The 24,249-nt window shown below is 30.7% G+C and overlaps 1 long non-coding RNA gene across 6 annotated transcripts in view; it reads right to left on the minus strand.

The window, feature by feature from the left end:
• Nucleotides 1-24,249, minus strand: part of LOC110213368 (uncharacterized) — a 119,285-nt gene that overhangs the window by 44,463 nt on the left and 50,573 nt on the right. For 5 of the 6 annotated variants that reach the window (XR_013487804.1, XR_013487805.1, XR_013487803.1 and 2 more), the window contains 2 exons: nucleotides 21,505-21,604; nucleotides 14,414-14,489 (listed from right to left, as the gene is read on the minus strand). This is a non-coding gene — a long non-coding RNA (uncharacterized LOC110213368). Of the gene's footprint in view, nucleotides 1-4,597; nucleotides 4,687-14,413; nucleotides 14,490-21,504; nucleotides 21,605-24,249 lie in introns of all 6 variants that reach the window. The other variant, XR_013487806.1, reaches the window with a different exon arrangement.

Here is a 24,249-nt window from a genome sequence, read left to right on the forward strand (position 1 = left end):
TTTGGCATTTACGGCCTATAACAATCATTTAAATTATATAATTCAATAAATATTAAGTGCTTACTATGTGCAAAGTCCTGGGAATACAAACACAAAAAGTCTTCACCTTCAAAGAACTATATTCTAATAGGAAGTATGAATTAAACTGATTTTATGTATTTAATGCGAAAAGAACAAACAATTAAGGATATCAGGAAAGGTTTTTTTGTAGGTGGTGGCACCTGAGTTTACATTTGGAAGGAAGCTAAAGTTTCTAAGAGGCAGAAATAAAAACAAAATGTATTTTGGGTCTGGGAGACAGCTGACACAAAGTAAAAAAAGGAAGGAGACGAAGACTATGTGAGAAGCAAGACAAGTTAACTGTTGGAAAGGTTCCTTGGAAGTCACACTGTGAAAAACCTTAAAAGTTAGTGAAATGGATGTTCTATTTGCTCTCCTGATTCACTCCCAAACTAAAAAAGTAGGTGTATACAGCCAGACTATTTTGTGTCCATCAGCGACCTTCTACAGGTTTCCCCTATTCCTGATGTACATTTCTACCATTCATTAATGGCTATTATGATAGGTTAAATCTTGTTTTTCAAAGTCAAAACTAGAGTCTTTTAGTCATCAATCTCTTCAAGTGAGTTGTTCTGTGCCAAAATGGTTTACAGATGTCAGTATGGCAAGATTGAGAAGGCACTAAAGTCAAGAGAGGACTGGGTTCAAATTCCAGCTGCTACTCCCTGTATGATAATGAACAAACCACCATATATATAAACCTATGAATTAACTACCTCCAAAAGTAGCCCCATTTATTTTTGGCTAATTTCAGTCAAAAGGAAGTTTTTTCTTACATTCATTTAAAAGTTTTTCTCCCTAAAACAGCATAAGGAAATCTCAGGAACACATTGAGGGAACATTATTTCAGTTTCACTATCACGTAGAATACATGGTCAGTAGCAAAAGGGAAGAAGGCATTCTATTCAATTAATATTTAATCATCTATTATGTGCAAAGTACTATGCAAACTGGCAAGAATGCAAATTTGTGTAAGACATTTTCCCTGCCCTTAAAGAGCTCAAAATCTATTAAGAAAGACAACATACAAATTGGTTAAGTATAACAAAAAGTATGAGCTTAAGCTCCTTGAAAGTAGGGACTGTTTCATTCAGTGGGTGTTCAATATAGCTTGTTGACTGCCACGTATGCCACAGGAGTTTGAGTAGAAAGGCTCTTAGACATGCTCCAGTCCAGCCCTCTCATTTTAAATCTGAAGAGCCTGTCACTTGCTCCAAATCACAGAAGCAGAGCAAATAAAAGAACTGGAGCTCTCATGCAGGTTTTCTGACTCAAACTCCAGCTTTCTGTCCCCACTGCACACACACTATTCTGAACAGTCTTGTCGTAGTTTAGATCATCAAGGACAATGTCAGGAAAGGAACATTTTGTGTATGGACGTTAAACGGGTACAATTTCCCACAATGTTCATATTATGTAGGAGTTGTCAATCTGCTTTTGAATGGCATAAAACACAACTTACTGTATACAGTTAGTTCTGGGCTAGTTTGATTTTAGTTCTATTAAGCTTGTGCCAGGTGGCAACAGCAGACTATGCATGAAGGAGCTTGTTAGGGGTTACTGAGCAGCAATGTCCTAATAGGCTCTGCCCTAAGTCCCAAGATTTGCAAGTTCTCACAGCTTTACTATTTTTTAAATACCTTCTCATAGGCTTATTTTTGTTTCTTCCTTCATTTCGAATAATCCTAAATAATTCTCTAAACTTACAGTATTTGTGGATGGTACTCCTAGTATGCCTATGATAGGATTTCAAAAATGGGTTACTGTCAAAGTACTAAAAATTTTCCTGAGAAATATGAATCAATAAGGTTAATTCCCACAGAAATGAAGACTCCATGGTTTTAATATGGCATGTACTATACACATATATGTGTATATACACAGACTGGTATTCTAAATAGAGAATGACAGAGTATGTTGGGTTACAGAACATACTGTTGAAAGTATTCTTGACAATATTTAAAGATTTTTTTGTTTTATGCATGCTTTTGATACTAAGGATATTTCTTAATAAAACTTAATGCCTTTTAGAGAAATCTTCAAAGTGATTAATAGGTTATGTCTCACCATCAGTAGAAATGTGACTCCACCAACGTAAAGTTGAAATACTAAGTTTTCACTAAAAACATAAAAAATCCATAATCCAGTTAAGAGATGTCTAAAAAGTTTCAGTTTCCCTTGCCAAATGAACATGAGAAATTCCTCATATGTTTTTACTACCTTTAATTAGTCATAAATAGCAATTAGAGGAAAAATGTGACATATAGAAAGAAAAATAGAGACTAAGTATAATAACAACATATATAATGTAGTTCAAACATACATTTTTTAAAAAATGACTGAATTAGGAATAGTTTTCATTATGAAAACACTCTAAGAGCTTCTGAATCTACCCCTTTTCCCCCCACCCCCCAGTCATGTATTAATGTTGCTAAAAAGTGAAGGCTCCTAAAAGTTATATTCCACAACAAAAAAATCAGATGATGAAAATCTCTATATTAAGAAAATTATTTCCAAGAACTAGCCAAAAAAGGTCCACTAATTCCCAGTTAAAACCAGATACAAAATAATTTACATACTCCTTTAAAATTTGTTGTAAAAAGCTTATGTAGAAATATTTTCCCTTCATTTACATGAGAACTGACAAAGACTGCATGATAAAATTTTGTTAACATGTTGCGTCTTTAATTTTAAAAAACTGACAATAGAAATGCCATAGAACGGTAATATAGATAACATATACTATTTAAAAATAATATTCAGACATGATCCTAGACATTGAAAAGCTGAGTTCCTCTTCAGTTCTAAGAACAGTGAATTAGAATTATGTGGAAGTGTAGTCTATAAAACATGTTAAAAAAAACTATTTCTATATAAAATTACTTTATTAATAAAACCCCAAATGGGGTCAGGTCAGGAAGAGCTAGACATGACTGAAATCACTCAGCAACAACAAATTTTTCTTGTTAATCTTAAGATGTTTAGCCATTTCCAGGATAAAAAATTTAAATGAGTGATTAATTTCCCAAATGGAAACAACCAAATATCTAAAAATAAGCAAGCAACTAAACTAGATGACAATAGCAAAAAAGACCAAAAGAAAAAGATGTACAATGGTTTTAAAATACTGAAGTTTTGAGACAGCAAAATAAAATTTGTGAATTATTTCAGGATATTCTTTGACCTCATTGTCTTGGATACTAAAACAACTAAAACATTTTATAGAATGAAATTGGGAAGCCTACAACTTAAAACAATTCTTTTTGTAGTCCTCTATGAAAAAATTATTTGCTTGTCCCTTGCTATCTTATTAGTTGGAAATTTAAACAGTTATAGTGCAATTTTAATTCTGACACAATAACATTTTATGAAGTACAAATTCATAACAAAATTTTAATATTTTGAAATCTTTTATTTCTGAAAATTCTCCTATTCCTGTACAGTCCTTTTTCTGTTAAAGGATGAGTTCCTGTAGTACTAGGTGGAAAACGTCTAGCTATGTAACTACAAATCAACAATACAGCCAGATTATTTAACAATTTGTAATACCTGAAGCCTCTATTATACAATTTATTCAACATAGTAACCTAAAGGGATCTATTACTCATTTCAAACTAGGTTTCTTTGGTATGGAAGACGACTTTTTGAAAGAACTTAAAATGTTTTTTGTTTTGAATTAAATTTCAGACTTTTTCAGTAGAATTACAAATTAATAAGGGTAAAAGTCACTGAGGATAATTCTAATTTTGCTGATTCCTTGAATTAAACAAAACAAAGACAGAGAATTAAAAAAAAGGCAAAAGTCATAGGCTCTTATGCTATTTTTTTAAAGGAGGATATGAGTTAATTGATTATATATATTATCATATATATATGTACATATATATGTGTGTATATATATATGAGAACTCCTTAACAATTATAAGTAATTAAAAGAACCTCTGTTAAAGTAATAGATAAGAATTACTGAATATAATTTTTACTTCATTTCCAGTAAGTACATTAATCTACCTAAATGTTAAAAGAGCCAAAGCTCTCTCAAAACACTGGGACACTAATTTTTACTTTCTTTAATAAATGAGATATTGAAACACTCGAGACAAGGCCTTTTTCCATCAGGATGGTAATATCCACCTGCAAAAGGCAAGAAATGTAATTAAGATTTGGAATGCAGGCTTAAATGAAGATATTAATGTATAGAGAGGTCATGATTTATAGAATATAAACTAAGTACCCCAAATGCAAGTGTAAACTTAATGATACTGATAGCCCTGAGTAGGAAATACTGTTGTATGTACTCTCTTATTTAGGAATGGACCCAAGAAAAGCTCTTTCAATTATGTATTATGTATAAAACATATTAAAAACAATGTGAAGCATATCTTTTAGTTTATTGAAAATTTTCTTATTTTGTTGTTTAATTTTTATTTAGCTTTTGAACTCTGTAAAAAATGAACAGCGGCTACATTTTAGTAAAATATCTTATTTTTTTCTTAATATACTAAAATACTTTTTTCACTATTCTCTATGTACTTGCCCGAATTATTTTGGTTTAGTTCCATACTCCAACTAATGCATTGGAGAAACTGTCAACAATGCAATTATTCGGCACCAACTTAAGAAAACCTGAAAGACATTGGGAAGCAATCTAAGCAATCTAAGAAGCAAAAAAGTTGAATTTACACTGATAAGCATTTATATTACTTTCTAGGTGAAGTTTTGCAAACTACTGAATTAAAATTAAAGCTGAAGTTTTAACAACACATGAAAATAAACCTGCTCCTTAAAAGTTCCAAAAAGATTTGACATAACAAAGATCACTACTAAATGAGATGCGTTTCAATTCTTATTCTGATGAGCTGCTATTGGTCTATATAGTACATACCTACTATATGCTACCGTCAGAAGTTTTTAATAGAGATGGCTGCAAATTAAATTTTTGAAATTTTTACTTTCTTTGTATGCTTCACTGTTTATTTTTCCAAAGTTCATCTTCTCTCTCCCAGGTGAGAGATTTTACAGTAATCTTTAGAAAGAGAAGCTATGATCTAACTAGAAATAGCAACATAAACTGATCTTAATCACATTTGGAACATGAATATTAAACACAGGATTTCTTTGGATATAAAAGATATACTGGACAATAATTTAGAAGCAGAGTATTAACCCTAACTTGGAATAATCTGATATGGTTTTAAAAAAAAGCAAGGAAAAAAAATACAATAAAAAATAAATAAAAAAACACTAAACATAAATATAAAACAATAAAAACATAAACATAAAAACCTCCAAAACAAGCAAACAACCCCCGCCAATAAAACAAAACCCTCAAATACTTAGGAAGCAAGCTCTCAGTTGAATGACTGGCACGTTAGACAAAGTTTGGAATAATACAATTTGAACTTAAATTGACCATAAAATATTTATTGGACTACTAAGAAGATATTACAAATGTTGAATTGAATCAATACATAATTAGAATTAAGAATTTTATGGTGACTGTTAGAAAACATCAAAGAGAATGAGATTATTTCCTCCCCTCAATTAGATATTTCAAAATAAAGACTATCTCTGAATATTACCTGGACTACAGAAAGCTGAGTCAATATCCTATTCCTTTGCAAGACTTGTTAATGAAGCTGTTGCAGCCAGATTTCCTCAGAGATAGGTTTTAAATGGCCCAACCACCCATATAAAAGACACTATTTTTAACTCTCTTCTCTCTAATTTCCCAACTTTAATGTAATTATTTAACTTATATCTGAAATGGAACTTATTTTAAGTTCCCCAAATGGTTAATTACAATTACTGGAAATAATTCATTATACTTTTAGTTTATATTTTGCTAAGTATATTTTTTGCTATTTAAAGGACAAAGTGCTAAGACTTTATTTGGCTTTATTCAATATACAGACGTACAAACTAATTATAATCAATTTTAATTCAAGAATATGATGGAATAACAAAAGAGCTTATTAGGTCACAATAAGAAGAACACCTAAAGGAGACGCTTTTTCTGTCACTGCATCTAAAAATAGTCATTTTAAAATGGATACTACAATCTTAAAACTGAGACTCTCTATGGAGCTAAAGGTTACATCTTAAAAAGCAGTTTTAGCACAAGAAGTACCCAAGACTTTTATGGGGGAAAAAACCCCTAAACATTTTATGGCTAGCAATTTCACATCATTTAAAAATATCTAAATGCTCACCTTTCCATGCTCCCAGAGTTTATACTTTAGAACCATTTAAAAAAACAGTAAAAAAAAAACCCAAAACTGGCTATTTCTCTATCTTCGGAAATGGTGGACAAATATTCATAGATCAGATGCCTTCAGTTTACTTTACAAAACAGAAATTCACTAGGTAATTTAATACAACTATTATTTTTTAAAAGCAAAGTAATACTGAAATATATGTAAACACTAATTTTCCAAATGTTTCTACAGATAGTTTAGGATTATATATCTTAAAGTAAAAACCAAGGTGTTTTTGTTTTTTGTAGAGAGGGGTCAACCTTACTTCAGCAGCACAGTTAATACTGGAGATACTTTTAAAATCTTAACGCCAATATTTACGTGCTGCTAAGGCACTGTTGACATTGATATCACACAATGAAGCTTTGGCTATCAAGCAATATAGTTTCTTCAGAAGATCAGATCCTTGTATTTTTGAGGCAGCACAATATGGCCTGCACCTTTTCAAAACCAACAAACCATTATGTGCTGCTACTTTACCCCAAGGTGTCTACACACTAGCTCCTAAAGAAGAACCTAAGATACAATTTTTAGAAAAAGAATTGAATATACATTAGCCAGGTTTTTATTTTTTAAATAGACTTAATTTAGTAAGTTCATAGTTCTTTTACACAGTATAAACACTCTAAGTGTAGCAACACAAGAAAAGCTAGTTCTTTTCCTCTAACATTTCTGGAAAAAAAAATCAATACTGTCTTGACCACAAACCCAAATAACTTTAACCTGAAACAAAAAAATAACAATTTTATTTTTACCTTAGATAACAGCAGAGTTAACACATATTTTATACTTTAAGACAAACCCCTTCAAAAGTAATCTTGTTATTTTAGCCACATGTTAAAAGATCATGTAACTGATACAAAATGAACTAAGAACTAGGAAAATAATATATACAAATATAACAAACAGAAAGAATCACAAGTCAATTAAAACTCAATGCTGTGAAAAGGACCAAAAGGCAAGAGATTAAATGACAACTCCTCACTTCTTTGCATGGAGCAAAAAAGTAGAGGAACTGTGACAGGTATGAAATATCGCAGAGATTTCTTCAATACACAGTTTTACCTGTTCCCTTTCCCAACTACCTGCTTTCACTAGTGTGGACTCACTGAGAGGGGATAGTTAGTATTTATATGGCACTTTGCTATGTACACTATCTCATTTGATCCTCGAGACAATCCTGTAAAATAAGTACTATTATTATTCCAATTTTGCAGATAAGGAAACTGATGAAAGCACTGAGTTTTAAGTGATTAATTCACGATTTGAACTTGGGTCTTCCTGATTTCAAGTGTAATATTCTTTAGTACTTCATCATCCAAGGAAATGTAATTGATGTAAAACATAAAGTATCAAGAAAAAAATTAAAGAGCCCACTGAGTGAGAATTTAAAGTGAGGTAATTTGAACATGCCTTCAATCAGTAGAAAAGGCCACAGGTGTAGGAAAAGTTTTAAAACAACTAAATCTTTCATTGCTCAGAAAAACTAAAAAAAGTTTTCTTTTGTCTTGAAATCTAAGTGACTATACTATCACTAATACTTTATAACTTCAAGTTTTTGAACTGGAAAACAGAAAAATCTGTGAGATGAAAGAAGTATGTGGTCTATTAGAAATACTGGACTAGGGATAGATTGGACACTGTCTTTTACAATAAACAGCTGCTCAACCTTGGGCAAATCACTTAATGCCTTCACCTTCATTCTTTAGTGAACTGCAAAAGCTCACTTGCTCAGATCTGAAATGAAATTAAACTCTCAAAAAATAAAAATAACCTCTTACCACTGACTAGGGCCAAGGTGGTCAATCTCATCAACCACAGGAGACAAAATTCACCAGTATCGTTGTTAAATGTCTTACATTTGTAGTAGATGGTTTAATCAGCATGATGAGTTCAAAGAGCTGCACTAATTCTTTTCCCTCCACTTAATTTCTGTACTCAATTGATTCATAATAATGAAGAGAAATTAATAAATATTACTATTAAGTCATTCAGTTATTCATTTACATATTAAAGTGAGGTTTTTTTGCATTATTTTATCAAAAATACAAAAAAAATAGCACATAGTCCCCATACTGAGAAACCTATGTTCCCCCCAAGTTATTTACTCTACCCCATCTTCTTTTTCAGTCTTTAAATATCTTCCCATGTAAAACTGAGGCCATCTGTTATCAATGACCTAAAAAATATCTGATTTGGAAAAGTAGTAGTTAATTTACATTTATAAAGTATATTCATAAATTATACTTCAGTTGCCTACCTTTTAGAAAACAAGACAAAAAAGCACATTTTCACACATAAAGTTCAGGCAATCAGAACTGTTATAACCAAGTATGTTCAGTTTAAACTATATAAATATTGCTGTATTTAAAGTACCTAAAAATATTTTTATACCTGAATTTAAAGCTCAGTATGACTGTGAACACATCTTCCTTCCTAAAAAAGTCCTGAATTTTGGTTTATAATAGGCTGTGCTAAGATGCAGCTGTTCTTTGATGCAGACATTCTAGGTAAGTTTTCTTTTGGTACAAATTTTTATTGACTATTTTGTGAAATCCAAATCATTCATGTAAGCTATAATTAATGGCTAAAAGAAACACTGGACAGTTGATTTCAGTCTTAAAAAGATACAAACTAATTTAGAGTCCTAACAAATGCATAGTAAAATTTAACTTGCTATTATTCTATCTATACTCTATTTCAAAACACTGCTGCTTCATCTTTGGACATGGAGTAAAATTTAGACACATAAAACACTTTAGCTATTCCCCTGTGCATTTGCCTTTCAAGCATCTCATTTCATTACAAATGTAGCAAACACTTTCAAAAGACTTGTTACTTTATTTTCTCCTTAAACTTACAGTTTGACCAAATAATGCCGCATTTAGAAACTATCAAGAGTTTAAGAACTTTGGACAAATCTTGTTCTTGCCTATAAAAAATTTCCCCAGACCTAGCAGCTTTGGAAAAATAACATTACCTTTTGAAAGCCACACTACAGAGCACAACAAATCGCCTAGTTGACTGGGAGGTCGTCATCTAATTCTTCAATTTACACTTCAGAATTTTCAGGGATCCAGTATAATCATGCAAATACATTTTTTTAAAATGAATGTTCAACACTGATTTCATGATACAATACAACTTTTTGATATTTCTGAGATAAATTGCTCCAATGAAATATACAAAATATTGAAAATGTAATCAAATCTTAAGATTTTCACCAATCACTCCAATTGCTAAAAAATTGTCTGCTTAGTCATTATTTTTTTTCATGAACATTAATGTTTCTTTTACATATATAGTTGAATGCCAGAATTTTAAAGGCCTATACTCTTATGGTGTAAATGTCCGACTAAATGAACAAACAATACCAACTGAAGTGTGTCTTCTGTTACAAATCACGCTGCTATGTTTAAGAAATGACTGCAGAAGCTATTATTATAGCTGATATGTAATAACATTCTCATTCAAATGTGATATTATTGCTGTTTTGAATAGTTATTTTGTAGTGTAAAAGGATGTAACCTTCTGGTGACATTATTAAAATCACACTGAAAAAAAATAATTCTCAGGGTAGGATTTTTCCTATTAGGTTCCACACCTCATGATAGAGTGAAAGTTATCATTTCAGGTTGTCTGGAAAAACTGCTAAATACTTATACTTGTTTTGTCACTTCTCCCCCCAACATTGTTCAGTTTATATTTAAATGTATATGGGTGAAGTTCTTTAGTGGTAAGTAGAACAATACTGTTGAAGTTGCAGAGATTTTAGATGAATAAAGCTTGTTAGGTAGAGAAGGGAAATCGTGGCTTTGACATTAGAATCAACTTTTAAAATCCCTTTGTTCTATTTTCTACTTTATTTTGCAATTCAGTTGGTTTTCCCCGGTAGAGAAAAGAATAGGTAGTGCCTGTTTTGCATTACCCACATAGTATTGTACTCTCAAAAGACTATTCTTTTGACTGATAAATCTGGATGATCCATTTATAAGGGAACTATGTTCAGGCCTTGAAACAGTACAATCACCACAAAACAGGAATGTCACAATACTAATACAGATCTTTCAGTATGGCTATGAAAATGTCTTTCTTCTCTATCTTATTGGTTTGTTCGAGCATCCTGATGGGTCACTGTTATATTATTTTAGGTCTTTCAAAGAACGTAATATTTTAAAGCACAGTGTCAACACAACTTGTAATGGTGTTTTTTTTTTTCTTCATGTAGGCAGGCTTCAAGGGATATATCACAGCCCTTGATCACCACTGCTCTAGTACTGCACTGGTGGTTTGGTATGCCATTATGATCTGGAGGAAAATCAAAGAACAAATGCATTTTTAAAGCCCTAGCAAAGGACTATGCAGCTAACAAAAACCTTAAAGGGACAGGACTATTATTATTAATACTGCTAAATTTATATTAACCCTGACATTTAATACAAATGCAATTTTACAAAATTCTATGTGAAATTTAAATATAGACATTTATCTTGATTACACAACAACTAGAAATTTAGCATTATTTGATCAGTTTTGGTTGCATGGTGCCAAAATAGACAGTTAAACATTAGACCTCAAGAATTTAACCACAAGTTGTAGAAAAATTCAGTTAAATCTGCACTATCAGTATCAAGGAATAATGTAAATACAATATATAAGTATAATTCAAAAGACTATTTTAGAACACAGTTTCACATTTTTCTTTCAGATTTCAAAGTCTTGACTAGAGTTGCCAAATTAACTAATCTGGGTTTTGCTTCCCCTACTTCCCACTGAATTCCTCTGATAGAAAAACTAATGAATAATTAAATGATTCAAAAGCATGAGGGAAAAAGCAGTGAGGGGCTTAATCCTCTCCAGAACAACCAAAATCTGGGTATAATCATAGAAGATGAGTAGCAGGGTACAATTTCATCACTTAATTTTACAAATTCTTATATTAATTTAATACTTTACTCTGGAAGATTTCTTTGAAATACTTAGTTGGTATTACATATCTAGTGCTTTCCATTTTGATTACATAATAACATCAAGGGAACTGATACCTAAATAAAAATTAAATTTACCTAAAGGTTGCAATTTGCCTGAAGATTTTATGCATAGAAAACAACAACAAGAAAATTTCCTATCATCTATGTATAAACTGATAAGCATGCATATCTTTTGTCCAAAGTATTCCTCATAGTGAATTATAAAGTAAAAATCAAATCATATCAGTAAAGTTTTGCTTAATTTGATCACAAATATTTTAAATCAAGAAATTAGCTGAAAGTTTCAAGATTTAAAAGCATCCCTTCCATCTGTCACTACTATAACAGAAGTTTTGGGTTAGGGAATAGCAGAAATTTTTAAAAAAGCACCCTTTAAAAAGTTTCTTTACTATAGTCATTTAAACATTCATTTTTTAATTGTTTTGATGCAATAATTTTATGGAAATTTCTATGATTTTTAAATTTTTAGCATACAATTTTTAAATAAATAACTTAAAAATTAAACTGGCTCAATTTCAAGAACAAACACTATTGCAATACCAATGATGTATTCCATCTTGCAAAATGACCTTAACTTTTAAGAGTAAATAAATAAAAATGCAATTAATCTTAGGAAAACCTTAGGTATCAACATTTACCTCCTGAACTCAACAAGAGAAATGGTAATTAGGTATAAAAAAAATACTATTCACCTACATTAGTATTTGCATATCTTGCAAGGCTAAAAAAAAACCAAACCAACCCAATTCATTTTATATACTGTCATGGCCCCTTGATAATATCTTTTAAAAAATAAATGCTTGCTGTAACTTACCCTCCCCATTAGAAATACTTTTGGCAAACTCCCTCCCCCTTTTCCTTTGACTTAAAAAAAAAAAGTTTTGATGTTTTTTCCCACCCCACTGACTTTCCCAACTTTTATTCTCTGCTTGTTTCAGCTTTCCTACTCCTTTCTTTTTCCTCTATCTCTAGAACCGCTTCTATTTCCTATCCCCTAAGGTTCGATCCTTTGACTTTATCTTACCTTTCTCTTTTAACAATTGCTCCCCTGAGAGTGGGGGTTCTTAACCTTTTTTGTGTGTGTCACAGACCCCTTCACTGAATGATATTTTTAAATGCATAAAATAAAATACTATCTCTATATTCAGATTTGGTACTTAAAGATTAATAGTAACTCATTTTCATATGTTACTTCAGGGCTTCCAAAGTACTTTCCAAACAATCACTTAAGTTAAAGTAGTATTATATCCATTTTGCAGATGAATAAACGGCTCAGAAGAGAAGTAACTTGACCAGTGTTACAAAGCTACAAGTGTAAGAGCCTAGCCTTAGACTATTAATTCAGATCTTCTAAAATCATATCACAAAGAAAAAACAAACTAGAAAACAAACATTTTATTAGTTATTAGAGAAATTGATTTATTACCTTATCTAAGCCAAAGATATTCCATGAGCCCTTTCTATCCAGACTTAGAAATCTATGATTTCTAAGTATTACAAAGAGATATAACAGCAAATTTAAAAGGAATAAGAAATAGATAAAATTTGATATGAAAAACACATAAGGACCAATGACTGTGGTTTTATGTTCCAATTATCTTGGCTATTATTATGGTTCTTACTTTCAGATGCATATTAAACCATTTATGATCTAGGTCTATGCAAATCCTGGCACACTATTGCCAAGGAGATCCCAGTAAAGCACCACAATCAAAAATATGGCAAACACCCTTTGTTAAAAAAAGATGCTAGAGAACATCCAGAAAGATTGTTTGCTTAGAAATTTATCAAGTAGTTAGAAAGAAAGAGGTTAAGAATGCATTAAACTTTCTCATAAAAGTGTCTGATGTGAACAGACATTCAAGTCTTCATGAAAATGGATAGTCTTCTATCCATTGGTAGCAGCACAATACCATCCAAAAGATCCTTTTTTTGGTACAAGATTTAAGAATGAGAAAGTTAAGTTGGCTTTCATGGAGCCAATTAAGAAATCCAAATGTGGATTAAACATGTGCTACTAAAAGGGGGAAAAAAAGAAAATAAGATAACTTGGGATTTCTGGCTATCAGTTTGAAGAAGCACTAGTTTACTATTATGGGCCCTTAAAGGTTACTTTAATTTTTCACTCAAAACTTTTTGCCACCAATTACTGAATTAATGCTCTGATCTAGAGCTTTACCTTTTAAGTGTAGAATAATCTAACTTTACTTAATGAGTCATCAGAACAAAGGTATACTGAGAAAATATAACCAAGTAAGGGAAAAGCATCTGAAGCCTTACGTTTTCTTTTACCTAAAAGTCACGGTGCAACACCATTGAAAATAGATATAGTAATCTGACATTTGGATTTCATTTAAAGATCAACAATTCACTCAAAGGTTACATGAAGATAAGATGGCATTGAGATCAATTTGATAAGTGGTTAACAAAAATTTATTTCTATACTAGGTAGCACTGGTATTTCGCAAACTTTTGTCTAGAATGATTCCAGCATAATTCACAAGTTTCTCAAAAACTAAAGGAACTGGAAGAGATGTCTGTTTCTTATCCTGTAGGAGGATGTGTGCATATATGAGGAAGGAAAAAAGACAAGATTCTTCCTGTTTTTCCACCTATTGGTGCTTACCAAGACATCTACTCTCCAGTGACATGCATAATAAAAAATGTTTTAAGTGGCTATGCCACTCTTTTTACAAAGTGAAGGAAGCATAAGGCAACCATTAAACTTACTTGTTACTAAACATTTCATAAAATGAATAAAAAAACCCCAAAATACATACATAGCTACCTTAAAGTCACTACCATTTCTATACTTGAGGAAGTGAGGGAAAGAAGTCAAACTATGTTAAATAATCTTTAAAGAAGAATTATCTTTCAAAATCAAGAACACTTACCAAGTATTGATTTGGTACCCCCACCCCCCACTTTTTTTTAATGTTGAGTCAGTCAGCAGCTAACTTTTAACTAAGGTTAAAAAGAAAATGGAAGGCTGATAGTCTAAGGTCAAGGCTCTTTTAAGAGTAAATTTCACAAATCAGAAGCTGAAACATAATAAACTCTTTTCATAGAAATGATAAAGGGCTGAGAAGATCACAGAATACTTACAAGAATGCTTGTTCAATTGAGGCCAACAAGTTGTTATCACATAGTACCAGTACAGCCTATCTTAATTTGTTATAGCCTAGGAAAAAATAGAAAAGATTTAAAAAAAAGCTTAATAGAAAATGGATCATTTAAAATCTTTTTTTATGCCCCAGTGTGATCCATATTCTTAAAGGTGTAACACAAGTCTATTTTCTAATCCTCATACATCTCAGTACAATTAGCAAAAATATTAATTTTCTTCTATCTGAAAAAGAGCCCATTTTTCTACTAATTGTATCTTCTGTAAAACTAAAAGCAAATTACAAAGATGTCTAAAATTTACATATTAAGGTTGAAGCTTGGCAGAAACTAGAGATTGGTCTAACAATTTGGAGAACTACAAAAAAAGAGAAAGATCTAGGCTTGAAGATAACAACATGGCAGATACTCAGTTAAAACTTTGTGTTATATCAAATAAATATGAATTAGATTATATATTGAATATATACATAAAACATTCTGTTATAAGTTACTCATGGCCAACATATCTGAAATCTGCAAATACCTAAACATTTACACATGATGTGGTCCTAAAGTTATGACCTACAGTACTAGATAAAATTAAGATTTAGCTTGCAATTTATGATTAAGATATTTGAGATATCATAGATATAAGAGGCAGCAACAAGAAAATTCTTGTTTCATTGTTGATCTTCTACCTGCAATAATGAAAAAGGATTGTCAGCATATCAAGGCAGAAAATTTTACCTGTTTTCAGGATTAAAAAAAAAATTAAAGAACTTTTAAATTAGCAAGTCAATGAGGACAAGGTTATAGTTTGATTCCTGCATAGTTCAGTCAGTTTTATTCTTTTTTAGTGCTAGACTTTTCAATACCCCTCATAAACAGCTATCCTGCAAACATATACCACAGGACAGAAAATAGAGGGATCAGAGATTTGTTCACATCCCAAGTAGGCTATTTCATTTTTGGGGGGGCTTCAGGTTCCTTATCTGCAAAATGAGGGTATCAGACTAGATGATGTTTAAGGTCCCTTCTAGCTCTATATCATATAATGCTGCTTTATAGCTCTTTTACAAAACAGCAATACACTGATGTAAAAATTATTTTATTTTTAAAGAAAAACACCAAATAAAATAGAAAAAGTTTGGTGTTTCAAAATGTGAAGCACCTAAATAACTGATTCCACCCCCACATTTTCACTGTGCTGTCTGGCACTGTCTAGGCATGGGCACAATATACTAAAATGGCCCAAATAACAAGAATGGCAGGGAATTTGGCCCAAGACACAGTCACTCCTTCAGGGGAAAAAAAAATTACTAAAAACAATCACAACACTTCTTCAAAGTATATAAATCGACCTGCAAAATGTTTGAATTTTTACAAGTGGCTTACGGTAATGGCAGAATACATTTAAATCTGTTTAGGTATTTAAAAAAAAAAGAGCTAAAGAAAGACCAAGAGAAAAATATGACTTTTATTATATAGAAAAATCCTCCTTTTTAACTGGAATAAATACAGAAACAATGCAGTTTTAAAAAAAAAAAGGACTGAATTTTGTGGTAAACATTCGTTAGATTTGAAGCCAGAAGTAACCTCAGAGAATATATAGTTTAATTCCCTCATTCTACAGATAAGGATAATAAGGGAAATACAAATACTGCATCTTTGAATTTTCTTTAATATTTTTATTTTTCTGTTCTAGTTTTAAGGCAGTTTTGTGTGTACAAACGCAATATAATAACCTCAAGAATTTGTGGCTAAACTTCTTATTCTTACAACTCTACAAATACCGAGTATATCAGATAATATTTTTTGTATTTTTCCAAGGAACTTTCATTTGCATTCATCTTGAAAATAATGAATATCATATTAATGAAGAACATAAAATCACTGCAATTTTTTGAAAAATATGCTATTTTAAACACCAAGATTTTAAATTATGTCATAAAGGAGTTATGGTAGCACTACAAAATTTTATTTGTAATTTGTCCACAATCATTTTTTAGCTTACATAAGGAATATGTAAAAGTCCCATACTTTTCAGAAACTGCATTCATTTTATTATATTGGAAATTTCTATGATTTAGTGGGGAAAATTTTATGAAACTATTTATTGAGATATAAATGATTATTATATAAATCCCAGTTGTTATCAAATTATTAACTAGTCAAGAAAGATGAAGAATTCTAAAACTTTTACACCAGAAATTTAGAGAAAAATTCTACTGTGATATTAAAATTTAACTTGTTCTAATCCTTCAGCAAACCAGTGATTACACTAGAGTGGATACTCTTTTACAAGGGCAGATTTTAAATGGCTCAGACTTTTTCACACTACAATTGTTACCTACATCTTTAGGTAAATAACTTTGTAAGATTCTAACTGCTGTGCTGAAGACTTTTTTCGTTAGAAAAATTTTACCATCAATGCCAGGTATTACTAGAAAAGGAGGTGGGCTGGTTATATAGTAATGAAGAAAAAGAGAAAGTCCTAATTTAACTGTTGCCCTTTATAGGTTGTATCAATATTGAGACAAAATGCAGGAATTCAAAAAATGAAGTATACAGGTTTCTACTTGTAAACATATTAACTCCATTTGACTTATTAAGCTACTTAGTTTTCTTTAGCTGTCTTGGTTCTGTGATGCCGGCACACATGCTGGCAAGTAAACAAATACTGGCCACTGCTTCTGCAGTTAAGGAGATGGTAGATGAAATCAGGAAAGATGTATCAGAATCCAAAGTAAGATGCAAAGCTGGCCACTATGGTACCTAGTCTAAAAGTAGAAAAGATTCCTATGTGATGCTATCCCCCCCTTCCACTTCTCTTCTGACAGCTAGAACCTAAATTTGGGTACCAACATATATTAAGTATTTTTTCTCTAAGAATTTCTTCCTAAACATCAATACTTATTTCTGCTAGGTAATTCTGAAAAGGCACAAAAGAAATTAAATGTCACACAACAAATTACACAAAGCAACTAATTACTAAAGTCTTCTTGCCTTTTGTATTTAAGTGGGAAAATACTTTTACAAAGAGATAATTTGTTATATATGGTAATGAATAAGCTATCAATAGTACCACCAATTTATAACAGTATTTTTTATTGTGAAGAATAATTTCCCCTAAGTTAGTATAATCTGCATATGTTTGATTCCCTCTCAGGTTCTCAGCCACTAATAGGTAGACAGCCCCCTATACTATCACTCCTGCACACTAATGTTTTTAATGTTTAGCAGTTGACAAAGAGCAGATTCCCAAGAACTTGTTCCCAGCTTCAAGAGGGCAGAAACAAGGACTGGGATGATATGCCCATCAGCAGCTGCTTAAACAGTGGGCTGGGGTACACTGCTGTGAGCAAAGCATCTGCTCATTGAGGGGGGAAAATACGATTATATTTTTCTGAGTTTTCATTTCCTTTTAATGACATAACATGACCCTGAATTGCCAAATTTATACCCAATTACTAATTCAACTACCTAAACTCCTCCAAATTTAGCTTACAGAAGTATGAGATGAGGAACTGATGTGAACTATACTGGAGAGTTTACCAAGTCTTTCTGTACGAACTTAAACAAGTTCAGGTATCTCATCAATATTCACCTATAAAATATGAAAGTCCCATCCAAGAAGAAAAAACAGCAGGCTCCTGGCACTACAACTTCAAACTCTGATATAGAAAGAAAAAGCAAATTTGGCCTGCTCTTTCTTTTGAAAAACATACAACTGTTTTAAAAATATGACACTTCTACTTTTTAATAGGATAAGAACTTAGCTGATAACTCAATAGATATTTATTGAAATATAAACATGAGAATCAAAGTATTACCCACATCGTTTAATAGCTACAAATATTGCTCATCCCGAAAGGTTACATGGCATTAGAAGAAAAATGTGCAACATTAAATTTTATTCAATTATTTATATAATTTAAAACTGTTCTTAAGAGAATATTAAATATAGTTTTGGCCAGAACTAAGCAATTTCTCTGCCCCATCATTAAAAAGCAAATAATGTTCAAGTTCACTACAAAAGTAACATGGGTAAAGAACATTAGAAGATAACAGTCTAATTTTGACCATGTCCCCAAGAAATTACACTCCTTATGTTTATTTTGACAGGAGTCATACATCAAAAACACAAACATCCCCAAATCACATACACACACAAAAAAATAACAAACTAAAACAAAACCCTAGTCACTCAAAGTAAAGAAAAAATTCTACAGTAAACATCTAAATATGATTTTTTAAAAATTTCTAAAAACATATCTCAAAACACCAATGGATTACCCAAACTTTAACTAGTGGATTAATCAGATGTCTCAGCAACCACATTGTGAAACATGCTGTTTCTTCTCCAAATGATGATCTAGTCACAAAAAAAGCAAAACCAACTCCCAGTAATGTACACATGAATAAAATATCAGAGCAGTAAACATTTTAGCTAAGCCTTGATTGTATAAGAAATATTATTTTATAAGCACCTAAAATATTTCCAGCTTATTTTACATGATTTTTTCCTAAAAAACAAAAACAAAATTTACCCAAAGTATCACTTAATAATAATAATGCTTAGGGTTAAAATTATTAGATATTTTTCCTTTAAAAAGTACACATTAGAAATATAATTTTAAAATGTCTGCCACTGAGATAAAAATAAAAACATGAAGCTAAATGCTTAAAAATAATTTAATAAATTTACCACCAAAAGCTCCCTTGGGGGGGGGAAATTACCATTAACACTTTAAAGTTTTACAACAGACAAACTATCTAAAATTAAAGTAACTCTGCTAATACACTACATACATAGTATTATTCATCATATGATTTATTTGTATTTCTACTTTGCTACTGAAATACTCAGGAAAAGCAATAGTTCTGAAAATTAAAAAAATTCTAATAAAACGCAAGCATGTTGACAGGATAACAGCACTTTGCAACCAGTTATGATTTTCTCTGCAAAAGCCTATATATGTTGAGAATTCTGAAAACATATGGAATATAAATGATGAAAAAAAAGTAAAGATAAATATTAGCATGAAAATAAAAATGCCACCAAAAACGCTGACAAATTGTTTGCTAAATAAACTGGAAATAAACTTATCTAGTGAAGCAATTCCTAAACTGAAACAGCCACAATTTTGTAAAATATCCCCTCACCCCGTTTAAAGGGAGAAGTATATTATAAACAGCTACACTCTTCTAATGGCACTTAGTATCTATCTCCTAAGTAAGAGGTATTACTTTTTAGTTTAAGTTTTTCAGTCAGGCAAAACTGTCCACAACTAAAAAGAAAAAGAAAATACACCTATACAGTTTTTATAGATCTAAGGAATTACTAAACTTAAGCTACTGAAATGTTTGTGCATCAGTGGTTTAAGTCTGGAAAAGGCAATTCTATGAAGTAGCCCTTGAAGAACATATAGTCACTTCAACAGCAACGAACACAATTTATGTATTTACAAACATTGGGCAAAAGTGTACATTTCCTCTAATTGTTACATCTGATACAGCAGTAAAAAGTTCTAAAAAATTTTAAATTTAAAAGTGATGTATTAAATCTGGTTGATTCTAAATATTTAGATAATTATAAAATTTCACCTTTCTTTTAGATGCTTTTAACTGATAAAATTGACAATATTTATTTGACTTAAGCTTATCATTTGGGAATATAAATAAAAAATACAATCAGCTAGTTACACCAATACATTTCTAGCAAATGAAAAAAAAATCTAAGCATGGGATGCTAATGCTTATTTATGTTTTATAATTGTATGGGGGGAAGGTGAGGAGAAAGAGAAAAATTACTCATCCTTATCCCAATTGTACTGTAATCAAAGACACAATTTCATATTTTAATAGTCACACACTTTGTATAGCCCATGTGTTTACTACTGCAAGTTTAAATAAAAAAAAACCATCATGATTTAGTCATAAAAGTACCTTTATAATATGTTTACAATTATTTCATTCACTCCAAATGTTAAAAGATTGATTTTCCTCAACTTAAGAGACTAATATATTGGAATAGAGATTAACACTTAACAGGGGAAAAAACCACAAAAAACCTTAAGAACACTAAAAATCAAACTTATATTTCAGTTATCTTAAAATTCTAATTACACCATTTATAAAAAATTGATGTAAAGAATGTTCTGGTAAGGAACATAAAAAAATTAAGATGACATTACTTGAAAATGTTATTACTTTTGATAATATTTCAACTGTACTGTTTAGTATGTTTAAATTAAGAGACTTAAAGTTCCTATTTTGAAAACTCTTGTCATTAGCTTAAATTTCCAAATGTCCCAGACCAAAAGGAAAAGATTCCAGAAAAATATAAATTGTTATTTAAAAGTTTGTTATTAAATCATTTCCCACAAAATTAAAGGCATTAAGAGGCATGCTATTCTAAGATTTAGCACATAAAGTTAGCATTTATTACAATATGTGATTTGAGCAATTTAAACATTTTGCTCCATGTAAGACTATTGTTGCTTAAATGACAGTGAGGTTTTCAGTTTCAACCAAACTGGCATTCTTGTCTAGATCAAGACTTAATATTAATTTCGTACTCATTTTTTTTAAACACTATTCTGTTAATTATACAAATGAATGTTTCTTGAAAATTAATTTTGCAAGCTATCTAGAACCCACCCCTCAAAACTACCCAAATGTTAATTCCTTTCAACAAAACTCTATTGTAAACCACAAAATGACTTATTTACAATAGAATAAATTCAAACAAACAAAAAACCACTTTAATTATGCATACTTCCCCCTTCTCACCCTCATTAAAATTTCAGTTGGAGAAACTATCCATAAGAGAATCACTTTGTAGTAAATTTCTTGTAATTCCAAAAACTGCTTACAAACTCAGTTTTCTTACACATAACTTGACTCCTCACAGAGTCTTTTAAATGGAGAGGCTGATTTCAAATTTTCTTCACAAATGAAAAGTTAGTCTGCTTAACTTTACTAAAATCCTAAACTACAACAACAGTTCAATCATATATCAAAAGTCAAACATAAAATTTTGAGTTCTTAAATATGAAACCACAGAAGTAATAAATTCATTAATCTACCTTAATCTCCCATCTCTTTTCACATAGAACACAGGGGTTTTCAATCACAGAAGTTAAGTTGTTCTCCAGAATCAGTTCTCCTCTATAGAAAGGTCAAAACCTGCAATAAAAATGTCATGTATTATAGCTCGAAGACACTCAACAGATTTCCGACACCCACAGTTCTGTAGCTGATCCTTAAACATAGATGTAAGGTCATCAAAATGACCCTCACCTTGCTTATGTTCAGGGGAAGTCCTAATGTGAAAATACTGCTGGTTTTAAAGACTGGCTGATTAGAAACACCTGTGATATGCTTCTTTATCTTCAGAAGCCTCTTCAAATCAGATTAATGTTTCTGCTTTCATTTCTTTTTACAACATTCATTTTAGAGAGTAGGAAGGGTGGGGAAAGATATGAGGAATGCATAATAACTATAGTATGGCTAATTAGGTAGGTTATTTGGAATTGCTACCCAAGACTTGTTACACTTGAAAATGTTATTTTACATTTTTTAAAAAAGAGTTTGATGATTTTAGAGTGGCTAACTGCTCTTCCTAAAATACACCACACCTCAAATTGCTAAAAAGATGGTGGTGTATTTGGGACAAATTGTTTAATCAATCGTGTCCCCAAATTGTCAAATTTTTAAATAATTATACAAATATAAATGAATTTATCCAAAGTAGCATTTACTATGTAGTCTACTATAATAGTCCTTAATAACCAATTTTGAAATAAAGTTTAAATAACAGAAAACATGAAGGAAGACCATAGTATAATGAGTCCATTCAATCAAAACTTATGCAAAAAAGATACTCTTATTAACAAGCAAGAAACAGATCTGAAATGATTATTTGGCCAAATCATTTTGGTTGTCTTATGCTAAGAATGATGTGACCAAATATACATTTCCCATTTAACATTTATTGTTTAGCCTTCTCATGTTCCAATGATAACAGATTTTAAATGCTATTTTTTATATCAACAAAGAATGATGGCAAATACTAGTTAACTAAAGTGAACTTCAGTACTTGAAATTTTCCATTTTCACTTAAGAAAAAATTTCAAACCATCTTTATTTCTCAAGATTTTTTAAACCTTCCTTCAAATGCAACATTTGTTCAAAAGAAAATCCAAAAGCATTCCTTCAACATGCAAAATCCTCCAAAGACCAACTAAAATATTTGAATCTATTTAACTTTTATCCATATGTATATATACACTTCTACACATTTTTTAAGTGAGTTTAAAATTATATAAGGGATGCTATTTTAAAGCAGAATCCAAGAAAAATGTTAGATCGTTAAATAAGACAATACTATATTGACAAGGGTAATGAAAGTAAGATTAAGAACATTATAAACCAAATATTAATGTCATATGTATAGGGCAAGAAGAAAAGGTGGAGAAGGAATTCTAAAACATAAGGAATCAAATTTCAAGTGTAGTGTAAGAATATTGTGTAATTCCACATTCTGTTAGGAAATCATACATTATTTTGTTAAGAAAACATTCTTAGTAAATAACTTCTCATTGTTAAGAAAACACTTTCACAAATACAAGCACATAGTTAAAGTTTTCTGTTTAACTTCTATTTCTACTGGGAAGACTATTTTCAGGTGATATTTTGGGATTTGCTTCTGAACAAATGCAGCAGTAACAAGGGAAATTAAAAATCTGAGCAACTTTCTGATAGCACAAATAAATATTTTCTGTTTCTTAGCATATTAAACATCACGAAATGTTATGAAAAATATTAGAACAGAATCCAGACCTTTTTTACTAGACATATTTGAAGCCTGTAAATTCAAGTATCTGTGATTTGTTTCAAAAGGTTGATCTTATTTTAGATATTAAAGCAACTTAATGAGGGCCATATCTATTTCCCTCATTATTAGGAAACATGGTGATTGAAAAATAAAAATATTCAGAGATAAATACAATAAATTAGACTGAAATACGAATGTGCATGAATATGATTAATACTGATGACCTAGCATTAATGTGTTACTTCTTTAAAATAAAAACTAATTGTAAATGGACTTAAGAAACTAAAATTATATAGAAATATCGGTTGAAAATTCAAAATTCAAATATTTAGTACCTGAATAAAAGCATAGTTTTGCTTTGGAACTCCTTTAGTCCTAAAAGTTTGAGGGTAGGGGAGGAATGTCAGGGGAAGCATTTATTGAAGAAAAAAAATAAAAATCTGTATCATAATTACTTCTACAAATCACAGATCCATTAAATCTCTAATAAGACATGGTTATCTAACATGTTTCTTCCAGTAAAATCAGACAAAGTCATATTGTTCTTTCTAGAAAGGGTTAAAGAAATCAATACATGTGTGGATTTAAGCTCCATTAAACAAAGACAGAAGTCTTGACACAAGGGCCAATTTCAAGTAACAACCTAAAACAGTTCGACAAATAAAGTGACAAAATTTTGTTAACTCATGTTCTTTAATTAAAAAAAAAGTTAAAAAAAGGAAATTGGCTATTTAATTTGAATTTGCTATAAACTACTGAATGCAAAAATAAAGAAAGTTTACACTAGGTCTTTTACCACATTCTCCCTTTCGGTAAATATAATTATTCTACAAAAATTTCTTTTTGTAGGTTACATTTTATTATGACTGAAGTCACTACAATAGAAAACTCTAAACAAAAGGCTTCACAACACCCTAAAAGGAGGCAGTTAAAAATATAACAAAAGGGAAAAGTTTGAAAACAAAGTGTTTTCGGTTCTCTCACCATTGGAGTA

Source organism: Phascolarctos cinereus, unplaced genomic scaffold (genome assembly GCF_003287225.1).
Source record: "Phascolarctos cinereus isolate Bilbo 61053 unplaced genomic scaffold, phaCin_HiC Scaffold_726;HRSCAF=1367, whole genome shotgun sequence".
Lineage (NCBI taxonomy): Eukaryota > Metazoa > Chordata > Mammalia > Diprotodontia > Phascolarctidae > Phascolarctos > Phascolarctos cinereus.